The 13687-nt window shown below is 45.5% G+C and overlaps 1 long non-coding RNA gene across 1 annotated transcript; it reads left to right on the top strand.

The window, feature by feature from the left end:
* Nucleotides 1-2598: 2598 nt before the first annotated feature.
* LOC123465228 lies at nucleotides 2599-9057 on the top strand. Its single transcript, XR_006640371.1, has 3 exons — nucleotides 2599-2917; nucleotides 3576-3664; nucleotides 8019-9057. It is a non-coding gene; the product is annotated as an uncharacterized LOC123465228 (long non-coding RNA).
* Nucleotides 9058-13687: the final 4630 nt, after the last annotated feature.

Here is a 13687-nt window from a genome sequence, read left to right as displayed (position 1 = left end):
GGGTGGGGAAGAAAAGCCTGTGCGATCCTCATCACTGAAAACCACTATCCTCTGGGCCAGAGCTAAAGGACTAAAGTCCCTGCCTTGAAGCAAAACTCCTGATGGGGAGACAGACCTGAACAGGAAAGGCAATAAGGTACAAGCAGAGCCAGAAGAGAGGCCTCTCCTGGGCTGAGGGATGCCCACGGGAGGAGGGAACATTCTCCTGAGGCTCCAAGTTTCCCAGGAGTTTTCGGAGCCTATGAGAGCATTTTAGATAAAGGGGAAAACATTATAAAGACATGATGGCTTCAGATAGAGGCCTGCATATATCTCAGCATCATGCAGAGTCTTAAACATTGGGGTAATGTGGAAGGGTTTGTTTGATAGTTTAGAGAAGGGAGAAGGATCAAAAATAGGTATGGTAGAGAGGGAGGAATCAAGGAAGTGTATGCTAGAGAGTGGAGGATGAAGGATGAGTATGACAGAGTGTGAAGGACCAAGGATGGGTATGATAGAGAGTGGAGGAACAAGGATGGTATTCTAGAGAGTGGGGGATGAAGGATGGTATGCTGGAGAGTAGAGCACCAAGGATGGGTATGATAGAGAGTAGGGGACCACGGATGGTATGCTAAGACAGTGGAGGACTAATGATGAGTAATGTAGAGAGTGGAGGACCAAGGATGGGAATGCTGGAGAGTGGGGGATGAAGGATGAGAACGCTGGAGAGTTGGGGATCAAGACTGCAGGCAAAGGGGATCTAGGCTGCACAGGTCCGTTTCTGCCAGATCCTGCAGGCTTTGGCTGCCTGACTTAGACCCATCACTTTATCATATACTCTTCTTTCTCACATCTCTCTTCTATCTCCCGCTGCCTGTTTGAAAATCTAGAAGCCAATTTGCAAGCACCATGGTGAAAAAAAAAAAATGCATTAATGGCAAGCTTTGTGCTCATCAGAGTCCTAATTTCTCCTGGTTTTTGGTTTTCAGCTCTATAAATCCTAAATGTGCCTTTCATTTCATTTTTCCACCCTTTGAGGACATCTGTTTGGCATTTGCCTTGTGGGATTGGGAAGGTGGGCAGGGGCACTGAGTAAGCTCCTTTTCAACTTCTTTGCATTGAAGTGAGGGGCCACGACTGTGCCCACAGGCAGGGGGCAGCAGGCTCTCCCTCACCCAGAGCCCGAGGGCTGGCGCTCACCTTCCCATCCTCAGGTGCTCTATGAAGATGGCTCAATTTCAAGATGATGTATTAAATATGAGATCTATAGGCCAATATAGGGCTACTTCACATGTTTCCAATTTATAGTTTTCAGCCCAGCATGTTGTAATATGGATTTTATATACATGTATAGTCAGGGTTTTTTTGGTTTCTTTTTTGTTGTCTTTCAGTGAGACTTACTTTTGCCTGTATATTTCCATTGTAATTTATCCAAACATTGCTGACCTGAACCTGTGGGCTTTCAGCAGGGGACAGATTCTCATATGAATTTCAAAATTTCTTCTTGGGGCTGATGGGGTCGAGAGGCCCCACGGGCAGAACATCATGCACTGAGCAGCTACGCTGTAATGGTCACTCTCATGCTTATCCTGTGTTCTCTCAGGGTTTTTGTGTTGTTTGTTTTTTTTTAACCAAACTGGAATACTTTTTGTTCTGAGTATAAAATTAATGCAGGCTACATCTTAAAAAAAAAAAAACCATACACTATAAAATGGCTTCAGTAGATTGCAAACAGTCCCTATATGCTTATCCCAAAGGGATAAACACTGTTGATGATTTAGTTGGTATGTACTTTCAGATTTATCTGTGTCTATTTAGAAAATATATAAATCAATACAAAAATCAAATACCCTCCATAGTGTTCCATAATCTGTTATGCGTGTGTGTCTGTGTATATTAACTTAGATTTCACTCCTGGTCACTGAATGTAGATCTACCTGATTTTCTTCACAGAGTTCAGGCAGTTTTATTTGTTTGTTTGTTTGTTTTGAGGGATAAGTACATTCTTTGTTGAATCTGCCCTCCATCAATGGCTGGGTATTTGTCAGTTTCTATACACAGTGAGGCTTCCCAGGTGGCGCTAAGTGGTAAAGCACCCGTCTACCAGTGAAGGTAGACCTAAGAGATGTGGGTTCGATCCCTGGGTCAGGAAGATCCCCTGGAGGAAGCATGGCAACCCACTCCAGTATTCTTAGCCGGAGACTCTCCTGCACAGAGGAGCCTGGCAGAGTGCAGTCCATAGGGCTGCACACCACAGAAGCGTCTTAGCAACACATACACAGAGTGGTCCTGAACCTCTTCTTTTACACATCTTTGCCCTTTGTTCAAATTACTCTCCAGGACCAATTCCACAAGTTGAATCACTGAGTCAAAAGATATAAAGGTTGATTCGAAGTCGGTATCACTGAACCAATTTCCACAGCCACTGTGTAGGAGGGGACCTCTTCCCCAGTCCCTGACGTCATCACCTCATTTAAACCTCAGCTAGCCCTGCAAGAGAGAACTTCATTTCCTCCATATCCAGGGGAAAGGGAAAGTGTTGGTCGCTCAGTTCTGTCCTGCTCTTTGAGCCCTCAGGGACTGTAGCCTGCCAGGCTCCTCTGTCCACTGAATTTTCCAGGCAAGAATACTGGAGTGGGTTGCCATTACCTTCTCAAGGGCATCTTCCCGACTCAGGGACTGAACGGGGGGTCTCCCTGAGCTGCAGGCAAATTCTTTACCGTTTGAGTCACCAGGAAAGGCCCTGGTCCAGAGGAAACTGGGGCTAAAGCCTTACCTGCTGAGATTTGACCAAGCCCACAACCCACCCAAGACCACCTGTCTGCAGGAGAAAGCATGCACGCCTGGGACAAACGGTGTTCTGGGCTCTCCGGGTTCCACACCGGAGGACTCCACAGAAATCCTGGAGAAAACTTGCTGTGCCGGAAGAGGAGACCAGGTGAGCACCCGCGGGGCGGCCACGCACTAAGTGAGACAGGGCGCCCCCTGCAGGCGGAGGCCGCCCCCCGCCAGAGGGCAGGTTCAGGGGGCCCAGCAACGACTGGCCGCCCACCCCACCCCACCTCCTCCAGGAAACCTGCCCCACGGCGCGGAGAGGTCCTGCCTGACGCCCGCCCCTGACCTCAGTTTCCCCATCCGTCAGAGAGAAGGCGGTCTGTCCTGCAGTCCCTCGGGTCTGTCGTTGTCACCTGTCTTAAGGATGAATCCCATCGAGGACATGGAAGCCGCCTGTTCTGGCTTTTTTTTTTTTTCCATCGCATTCAAGGATTCTGGACCTGAAGATTGCCCGGCCCCTCCCACCCAGCGCCACCCACCCCACCCCTGCCTGGCAGTCCCCCTCCCCCTAATTCGGGGACCGATCACTTCCCCCATCTGCCCCTAGGCCTGCACGGCCGCCTGCTCTGCTCTGCATGAAAGCTCTTGAGTCCTTTTTATTGAGTTATAAAACCAGAATTGTTTTTGGATTGGGTTGGTAAAAAAAGGCCTGGAAACTTGGTAATCTGAACTTCTCAGGTTTGTAGACAGATCTGGTTGCCCGGAGAGATGTTGAGGGCCGCGTTTGCAAGTATTAAATTATTTTCTTTTTTTTTTTTTAGATGGTGCTGGAGGCGATGGGCTCTGTTCCCTCTGTGGCCGCAGTGATGCTGGTGGGGCTGTTCAGGGGTACCCAGCAGACAGGGGCCTGGTAAGTCACCAGTCCAGGAGGGAATAGGGAGGATGTTTGGGGGCCGATGGAGGGGAGGAGTTTGAGAAGGGACCTGGGCTGGGAACCCAAGGCTGTGTGGGATAGATGCAGGTGGCCCTGAGTCTGTAGTCTGCTGATTCTGCTACACATCCTGTGTGACCTTGGGAAGTCTCAGGCCAGCTCAGGAGCCCCGGTTTCCACATCTGTAAAATGGACCCTCCTTCCTTACAGGGTCTCACAGGCTGGACTCCTCTCCTGCAAGGTGACCACAGTCCTGTGTCTGGACTCCTCCAGATATAACCCCAATTGTAATACAGAAGCTAAGAATAGCTCAGGAAATACTGGTACCAACTTCTATTTGTGAACATGTCTGGGGCCCATGTCCATTGATATGAACTTGGGCAAACTCCAGGAGATAGTGAGGGACAGGGAGGCCTGGTGCGCTGGAGTTCATGGGGTTGCAAAAAGTCAGACATGACTTAGTGACCGAACAAGAACAACCGGGGTCTCAGCCTCGTCAGCCTCAGGGCTCAGCAGGGTATGTGTGTTACCTCTCATGCTCACAGTGATCATTCAAAATCCCGGTAGCACCAAGAACTAATGTTTGCCAAGTGTTCATGCTACGCCCAGGACACCTCCTAGGTTGTCGCAAAGGTGAAGACATGAAGAGTATACACATCAGTGTCCTGTCCACCATCATCCAACAGGGTCAAGCCGTTTCCCCAAGGCTTGAGGACTTGAGTGGCAGAAGAGAGATTGCCATCTCCACAGCCCTGCCTCTCTCAGGGGGTGAAGAGGGACTCAGTCCCTGCACCCTTATCCTTTTACCATGCTGCATGGCCCCTGGAAAGGAAGGGGGTGTGGGGAGGGGGCCGCTCTGCTATTAAGAGAGAAGATGAGGGAATTCCCTGGCAGTCCAGTGGTTAGGACTTGGTGGTTTCACTACCCTGCTTCATCCAGTCCCTGGTCTGGGAACTCAGATCTTGCAAGCTGCTCAGGGTTGGTCACACACACACAAACGCACACACACAAACACAGCTTGGAGAAGCAGGGTCACTCCAACTGTGCCCAATTCCAGTGTTTCCAAGTCTGCTTTATGAGTCCACTGAAAAAGGCCGGGGGCGCCAGTGGTAAAGAATCCGTTTGCCTATGTAGGAAGACAAAAGAGACCCGGGTTCGATCCCTGGGTTGGGAAGATCCCCTGGTGCAGGGCCTGACTGTATTTCCAGTGTTCTTGCCTGGAAAATCCCATGGACAGAGGAGCCTGGTGGGCTACAGTCCATGGGGTTGCAGAGAGTCAGGCATGACTGAGCGACTGCCTATGCGAGCATGCAGAAAGGCAGGCATCTTTCCTCCTGGGCAGAGTGCACACTGGGGCTAATCTGAAAGTTCCAGAAGCCCCCGCCCTCCCAGGCCCCCAGTGCCAGGCTGAGAGTGCTCGTTATGCCAGGACCTCTTAGCCTCGCAGCCAGCAGTCCCCTCGCTTGTGAGGGCCAGCGTCGGCCCCGGGACCGTGTTCTATTTCACATCTCTGGCGTGACGGCCCAGAAACTAAACAGCATCCCCGGGGCAGGACTCCTGCTAGACAGCAGCCCCGTTATGAAATAGGGTGCCTCTCCCCGATCCGGGCTCTGGATCCCGTCAAAACGACGTGTGTCTTTCCTTTCCTTCCTCGAGAAGGTGAAATACAAGCCTATAATAACACCATGCCCCTGTTCTCCTCTGGACAAAAGTCAAAACTCGAATCTGATAAATCTGAAATCAATGTTAATTTTTCTAATTGGACTTCACGGAGCCTGGACATGGTGTCAGAGCCCGTGGTATTTCACGTCGTATGTTATTGTTGGTGCCGACAGAGGAAATGAATCTTTCAGGAGATTCAAGGAGAAATTAGTATTTCCCTGATTCCAGGGGAACTAAATGCCCACCTATTCTACTTATTACAAAGGGGCCTATGTCCAGCCCTTCAAACCTTGCAGTGACCCCAGTAGCAGACACTGCTTAGTCACAGACCAAGGGCCTTCCCCTCATTCTCATTCCAACCCACAAAACTCCTACTCAACCTCCAAGACTCAGTTCAGAATGCCCATCTCTGGGCATCCTTCTCGACTCCCTTCAACAATTACTGCTTCTTCCTCGGTAACCAAGGGTCTGATATGCCCTGATAGGTCTTCCCAGCATGCTTACCAACCTCACCTGGTTCCTTTGTCACTCGGAGAGCAATCCCAGGGCAGGATGAATATATTCTTCGATTCTTCCTACAGTCACCCGAGCAGGCACACAGAGCCCAGGAGGTGCCCTCTGAATGCTTATTGACTGAATAATGATTCCTTTTACAGTGTACGGTACTTAGTATTTATGCACGCACGTGTGATAAGTTGCTTTAGTCATGTCTGGCTACTTACAACCCTATGGACTATAGCCCACTGGGCTCCTCTGTCCGTGGGATTCTCCAGGCAAGAATACTGGAGTGGGTTGCCACAACCTCCTCCAGGGGATCTTCCTGACCCAGGGAACAAATCTGGGTCTCCTGCATTGCAGGCAGATTCTTTACCATCTGAGCCACCAGGGAAGCCCAGGTTTGCATTACCTGCCCCAACACCTGGCCTTGATCTTTTGGTTGCATTTGATTTTTTAGAGACATTTTTGGTTGTATCACTGGAAAGGGGAATGCTCTTGGCATCTAGTGGTTAGAGGCACAGTTATACAGTAAGACTTCTCTGAGCCCTCCACCCTTTCTCCATCATGACCCCTTTCCTCCATAAAAGGTACATTCAAAATTGCATTTTAAAACTAAGTTGGTATGAAGAGAAATATAATCCAGGCTAGATTCATTAGTATATATTCTTTATTATTGCATTCATTTTTTCCTTCTGATTTTAAAATCAAGTTAAAACATTTTTGTAAGCCCCTAAAAGTACCGTGTACCTAAGGCACTGATTCTACTATGACTAATGAGCAAGTGGGCCCTACATCCTACAATGCACAGAACAGCCCCTAACAGCAACAAATCATCCAGTCCCAAATGTCGATAGTCTTGAGGTTGAGAAACCTGTTATAAAGGAAAACTCTAGAAGGTCAAAGCCTGGAAACTTAGTGTCTGAGCTCCCAAAGCAACACGGTAATATAACACTGGGAGAACATAACTTTTGGTAATTAGCAAGGCTTTGGGGTAGAGAAGAAGTGGAGGAACACAGCACACACTTTCATGAGAGCATTCATAAAAAAATCCACGTGCGTTTTCTCTCGTTTTCCCAATGGTGGATACAGCACGGAACGCAGATTTTGTCCCTAGTCAGCTATGCAGGCCATGGGCAACACTTCATTAGTCAGACAAATTGGGGAAATTCCCATGATGCCCCCCGTCTCATGCTCAGCTTCTCCGTATCAGGACCCAGATACTGTTCGCTGCTCAGCAAAGCTGCTCAGACACTGGCTTCACCTGCCTTCCAAGGTGTCCAGGGCAAACCTGCCCCAAATCCCTTTCAGGTCTGACTCTTTCAAAAGAGAGGCATTGGCTAACACAGAGTTTTGACTTGGGATCTGTTTAAGGGTTCTCCCAAGAAACAGAACCACCAGAGTATGTGTGTGTGTGTATTAATATGTGTGTGTGTGTGAGTCACTCAGTCATGTTCGACTCTTTGCAACCCCATGGACTGTTGCCAGCTAGGCTCCTCTGTCCATGAAATTCTCCAGGCAAGGATACTGGAGTGGATTATCCCTCCCTTCTCCAGGGGATCTTCCTGACCCAGGGATTAAACTCGGGTCTCCTACATGGCAGGCAAATTTTTTTACCATCTGAGCCACCATTAATATATGTGTGCGTATATATATATATATAAATATATATATTTATATATATGTGTGTGTGTGTTATATGTATACACACACACATACATACATACAGAGAGAGAGATTGTTTTAAGGAATTGTCTTGAATAAAATGTTCAGGGTAGGCTGATAGGAGGAGACACAGGAAACAGTTGCAGTTTGAGTCTGAAGGTTGTCTGCTGGCAGGACTCCTTCTCACTTGAGGGAGGTCAGTCTCTGGTCCATTCAGGCCTTCAACTGATTAGACATGGCCCACTCACACTATGGAAGGTAATCTGCTTTACTCAGAGCCCACCAATTGAAATCCTTTTATTTATTTATTTATTTTTAACTGGAGAATGATTTCTTTACAATGTTGTGTTGGTTTCTGCAATGGAAATCTTAATCTCATCCCCAAGCAAAACAAAATGAATTCACAGACAAATATCTGGGTACTGTGGCCTGGCCAAGGTGACATGTAAAATTAACCATTACAAGGTCTTTTTTTTTTTTTTTTTCAATTTCTTTTTTCTCTCTCTGAAAGATCAATGAACAAACATGCTGGGAAGGAAGATCCGCAAGGTTTCACGTCAAAAGGAGCCAATTAGTATTCACCGACTGCTTGTTTGCACCAGGATCTTTGCAGCGACAATCTCACGTTACCCTCACTTGACTCCTGCGAGGGCAACATCGGTGTACTCATCTGACAATTATGTCACTTAGTCAGGGTCCCACAGCTAACCTTTGGCAGAACCAGGACTCAAACTCAGGTCTCTCCTGAACCCAAAGCTGAGCTCTGTCGACTCCCTGGAAGACACTAGAGAAAGGAGGGAGGCCACCCAGAGAGAGGGACCAGCACAGAATCAGAGGCATGAGAATCCTGCAAGTCTGTTCCTCCTCCCCAACACTCTCACACCAGTCCCCCTCTTGCTTTCTTACACACCCACACACATATACACTCACACATGCAATGGGAATATTTAGATAATGCGTACAAGGTGCCCACGGAGTACATGTCTATTTCATGCATATTGGAACAATGGCAGTTGTTATAATAATAACTATAAATGATGTGTTTATGATAGTGAAATAGTCATATGTCAAAGGTGAAGGAGGAGGCACATAGGACATAAGAGGGTAGGAGGGAGTGATTTAAAAGGAATGAAACTATGGAGGTAAACCCATGTGATGCCACAAAGCCTGAAAGAAAATTATTAACAGCTTCCTTCATTCAAACACTTTGCAAGCCCCTATGTGACCCTCCCAACAGCCTGCTGAGGTGGTCAGGGCAGGGACTCTTATGTCCATCACATAGGTGAGAAGTCTGTGGCTTAGAAAGGCTGAGTACCTTGTCCAAGGACACACAGCAGCCTGCTTTAGGAATAGGAGTCAGGCCTCCTGCTCTGTCCACCAAGAGTAGATGCCTTCAGGAAGAGAAGAGTCTGAAGAATCTTTAAAGATGGAATGAATTGGGAGATTGGGGTTGACATATATACACTATTGATACTGTGTATAAAATAGAGAGCTAGTGAGAACCTACTGTATAGCCCAGGGAACTCTACTCAGTGCTTTGTGGTGACCTAAGTGGGAAGGAAATCCAAAAGAGAGGGGATATAAGCAGGTGGCACAGTGGTGAAGAATCCGCCTGCCAATGCAGGAGATGCTAGAGATGAGGGTTCAGCCCCTAGGTTGAGAAGATCCCCTGGAGTAGGAAATGGCAACCTGCTTCAGTATTTTTTCCTGGAAAATTCCATGGACAGAGGAGCTTGGCAGGCTATGGTCCATAGGTTTGCAACGAGTTGTACAAAACTGAATGACTGAGCACACACACGCGTATAGCTGATACACTTTGATGCACAGTAGAAACTAACACACCATTGAAAAGCAACTATACTCCAATAAAAAAAAATAAATCCTATTATTATTGGAATGATGACTATGAAGAAAAAAATTTGTCCTTGGAGGAGGTGACAAAGCTTTTGCCAGATGTTGGTGGTAAAAAGAGCATTTTTATGAGAATTTTAAAAGTTCTAGCTAAAAAATAAAAATAAATAACCAACCTACTCGACAGCACAGGGAACGCTGCTCAATATTCTATGGTGACCTAAATGACAAAGCAATTTGAAGAAGAATAAACCCATGTATATGAGTAACTGAATCACTTTGCTATATGCCCCAAATTAACAGTATTGTTAATTAACTATACTCCAATACAAAATAAATTTTTTAAATGACCTCAGAAACCTGCTTTATCTCTTAGGTCAAAATGGGACCCAAACTCCTTTTCCGCATAGGGAGTCATAAGAATCAGCAATAACCTGCATGATGGACAGCCTGGTGTTTGTCACAAAGTGTATAATAAATACACTATAATAAATAGCAGGGTAATAAATACATAAGTAGTAAATAAACAGCAGTTGCCCTTAGTATCATTGTCACCATTTCTTCCGTGTTCAATGGTCTGTGCTGCAGCACACAGAACCCAGAAGCCTTCAGTGCAGAGACAGTATAAAAAATACCAGTGCGAGTATGTCTTACAGTCCTTTGTTCCACCCCATTCTTCCAAATGTCTCCCAGGACAAAAGTTTCCGTGGTAGTTACATAGCGATTCCCTATTTTTCACCTCCAATGTTCCTATTTATGGTCTGCAAATGTTGGCAGGGATGTGAAGTGAGGACTTTTTCTCATTTTCGCCCAGAAGGGCCCATGACCATTACATCATTCTGAATTTCCTGAGCTGGTTCATGACAATACACCCACCCTCCCTGTGCAGACATGGGGCTTGATTTTCTGCACGACATGCAAGGCTGGGAAAATTCAACATGATAGGCGTGATGTCGGAAGGGACTGTGGTGGGAAGACACAAAATCAGGATCAGGCCTTCGGCTGCAATGGAGAAAGTTGGCCTTGCAAACAACAAGTGGGCTGAAGAATCTGGCCAGCATAATGGCAGAACACTTGGTTTCCTTTAAAAAAAAAAAAAAAAAGTGTTTTTTTAACTTTGGGGAAAGGTGCTGGTTGAGTTCATTGCACCCCTCATTTCATGGCTCACTCTCCACATTGGTCCATTCAAAGCAGCTGTCTTGATTCATTTCTTTATTCCTTCCCTTTTATCCTCATTTCCTACCCCATTCCCGTCTCTCATGGGCAATCATTCTAGCCCTGTGTCACTGCATACATATTTGTGTGAAAGTCCTTAATTTATATAAATGGTCTTGGGCTATAAATCTCTTACTTCTTACATTTTTACTCAGCACTACGTTTTTAAAGATCTATATTCATGCTGCTGACTACTGCATAGTATTCCACGGGGTTTGTCCATCACATTTCATGTTCATGTTCCTGGGGAGATGGACAAACACTGAGACCAAACACCATATGATGAATAGCCCGTATGTGTCACCCTCTGGAGATGTGTAAGAGTTGCTTTGAGAAGTAGTATCCAGGAAGGACTTGCTGGGTCATGGGGTACACGTATACATCCCAGTTACATAAAGGCAAGCCAGGGGACTGTCCTGGATGGCTGCACCCATCTAAACATTCCCACCAGCCCTGCACACGATTTTTTATCTCCCCACATCCCCGCCAACATTATGCTACTCTACATTTTTGTTATTTACCCTACTTTATGATTTTGTCTTTGCCCATTTGACAGGTATAAGTGCTGTCTCTTTGTTGTTTTAATTAGCGTTTCTCTCTTTGTTTGAACAGCTCTTCATTGGCTTCCTTGTCTTTGGGGTTTCCTCTCCTGTGACCTGCCTGCTCGTATCTTTTGCCCAACTTTCCCTTGCAGTTTTTGGTTTTCTTTTTCCTGTTTGACAGAAGTTTCTCGGATATTTTCAATATTAGTCCCTTGTCCGCTTCTGAGGGTGCAAGCATCTCTCAGTTTGCTGTGCATCTGTGAACTTGCTCCAAAGTGTCCTCCACTGAACAGTAATCTTTCATTGTATTATGATCAAATCCATCCCTTTTTTTGTTGTTGTTCTTACAGACTGTGCTTTTGGGACACACACACACATACACACACACACACACAGTGACCTATCAAAACGCACTCCTATATTATCTTCTATTGATATTCTAGCTTACCTTTCAAACTTAAGTCTCAATCCATCAGGAACTTGCCTTTGTAAGTGGTATTAGACAGAGAATGACTTTTACCAACTTAAGAAAACTTCTGTTTTATTGCTCAGCGGTTTAATAACAGCTTTTTATCACTTTATGATATATTTTCCTACCTATATCTGATTTTTTTCAAGTAGATTTGTTTTTTTTTCAAATAAATTATCTGATATAATACTGATATTATCAGGATAAGCTCTATTTCATTATGATGCACTATTTATTTTAAAGGCTTTTGGATGCTTTTAGCTAATATTTTATTTTGGTTATCTGTATCTACATCCATTACATTAATTGACCTGCAATCTATTTTCTTACATTTCTATTTCTTGAGTGATTAGTCTTATGTATTTTTAATCTAGTGTTGGAACCAATATTATCCTGGCTTCATGAAACAAGCCAAGCAGTTTTCACTCTCATGTTTTCTGTAATATCTTTCTGGAGAGCTGGATGGTTCATTCTTTTTAAAGTTTGTTAAAAACTCACCTACAAAAACATTTGTGCCAGAAGCATTCTAGGAGGAAAGTCTTTGCTTAGCATTTCAAATTCTTTAATTTGATTTTTAATTCTTTAAAATCTATTCACGTTTTCTTTTAAAATTTCTCTTGTGCCAAAACTTGGCATTTTATATTTTTTCAAGATATCAGATCAGATCAGATCAGATCAGTCGCTCAGTCGTGTCCGACTCTTTGCGACCCCATGAATCGCAGCACGCCAGGCCTCCCTGTCCATCACCAACTCCCGGAGTTCACTGAGACTCACGTCCATCAAGTCAGTGATGCCATCCAGCCATCTCATCCTCTGTCGTCCCCTTCTCCTCCTGCCCCCAATCCCTCCCAGCATCAGAGTCTTTTCCAATGAGTCAACTCTTCGCATGAGGTGGCCATGCCCAGGCAATTCCATGATGGTCCAGTGCTTTCATTGCTGGGGGCCTGCGTTCGCTCCCTGGTCAGGGAATGAAGATTCCACAGGCCACGCAGCGTGACACCACTCCCCCAGATATATGTACAGGTCATCTAAATTTTCAAATTTATATCTGTGACTAACAGCAGTCTTTTTCTTTTGGGCCATGAGGCATGTGGGATCTTAGTTACTTGACCAGGGATCAAACCTGAGGCCCATGCAATGGAGGCACAAAGTCTTAACCACTGGACAGCCAGGGACGTCCCCGACCTTTTCTTCATCTATGCGTGTCTTTGTGACTGTTGCTTATTCATTCTATACCATTCATTTTGTTTATTTGCATCAATCCCTCACCAGCCTTCCAAAAATGTTTCTCCTATTGATCTTACTAACATATTAAAAACACCAACTTTTGGTGTCATTACTCTTCTCTATTTTTGTTATTGTAAATTGTAGCTATTCTCTAGCTATTTCCCCCTTATCTTTATTATTGTTTCTCTTATCAAATATGTCTTTATTATCTTTTTCTAATCTCTTGATTTGAATGCTTAACATGCTTTTTTCACATTACAGTTCTTTTTGGAAAGATATTTATTTATTTACTTGGCTGCACCAGCTCATAGTTGCATGCGAGATCTAGTTCCCTGACCAGGGATCCGGCCTGGGCCCTCTGCATTGGGAGCAGGGAGTCTTAACCAGTGGACCAGCAGAGAAGTCCCTGAAATTCTTAATACAATAAAAAAGCCCAGTGCACTATGACATAGATGGGCCGTAGATCACATCTTCCATGAATTGGCTGTGAGACCTGGATGACCCATTTCACTTTTCTGAGTGTCTGCATGCTAAACTGTGACATGAGGTCGATGGCCCTCTCTCCCAGGCATCTGGTGAGGATGTTAGGAGATAATCCACAGGAGGCACCGGCGGGATCCTCGGATGCTAGTTCCCTTCCCTTGTTCCAAAGCTAATTAAAACCACTAATCCTAGATTCATGAGAATCTCAAACTTTTAAAAAGTGGTTCCCAACTGCGGACAGTCTTGATTCCCAGTGGGTATCTGGCAATGTCTGGAGACAGTTTTGATCATCACAAGTGGGAGAGGAAAGGGGTGCCACTGGCATCTAGGGAAGGTCCCTAGGTAGAGGATGAGCATACTACTAAACATCCTACGTTCCTAAAATTCACAGGA

Source organism: Bubalus bubalis, chromosome 20, assembly GCF_019923935.1.
Source record: "Bubalus bubalis isolate 160015118507 breed Murrah chromosome 20, NDDB_SH_1, whole genome shotgun sequence".
NCBI lineage: Eukaryota > Metazoa > Chordata > Mammalia > Artiodactyla > Bovidae > Bubalus > Bubalus bubalis.
Note: the sequence above shows the minus strand (reverse complement) of the source record. Positions and strands in the feature narration are given on the sequence as shown.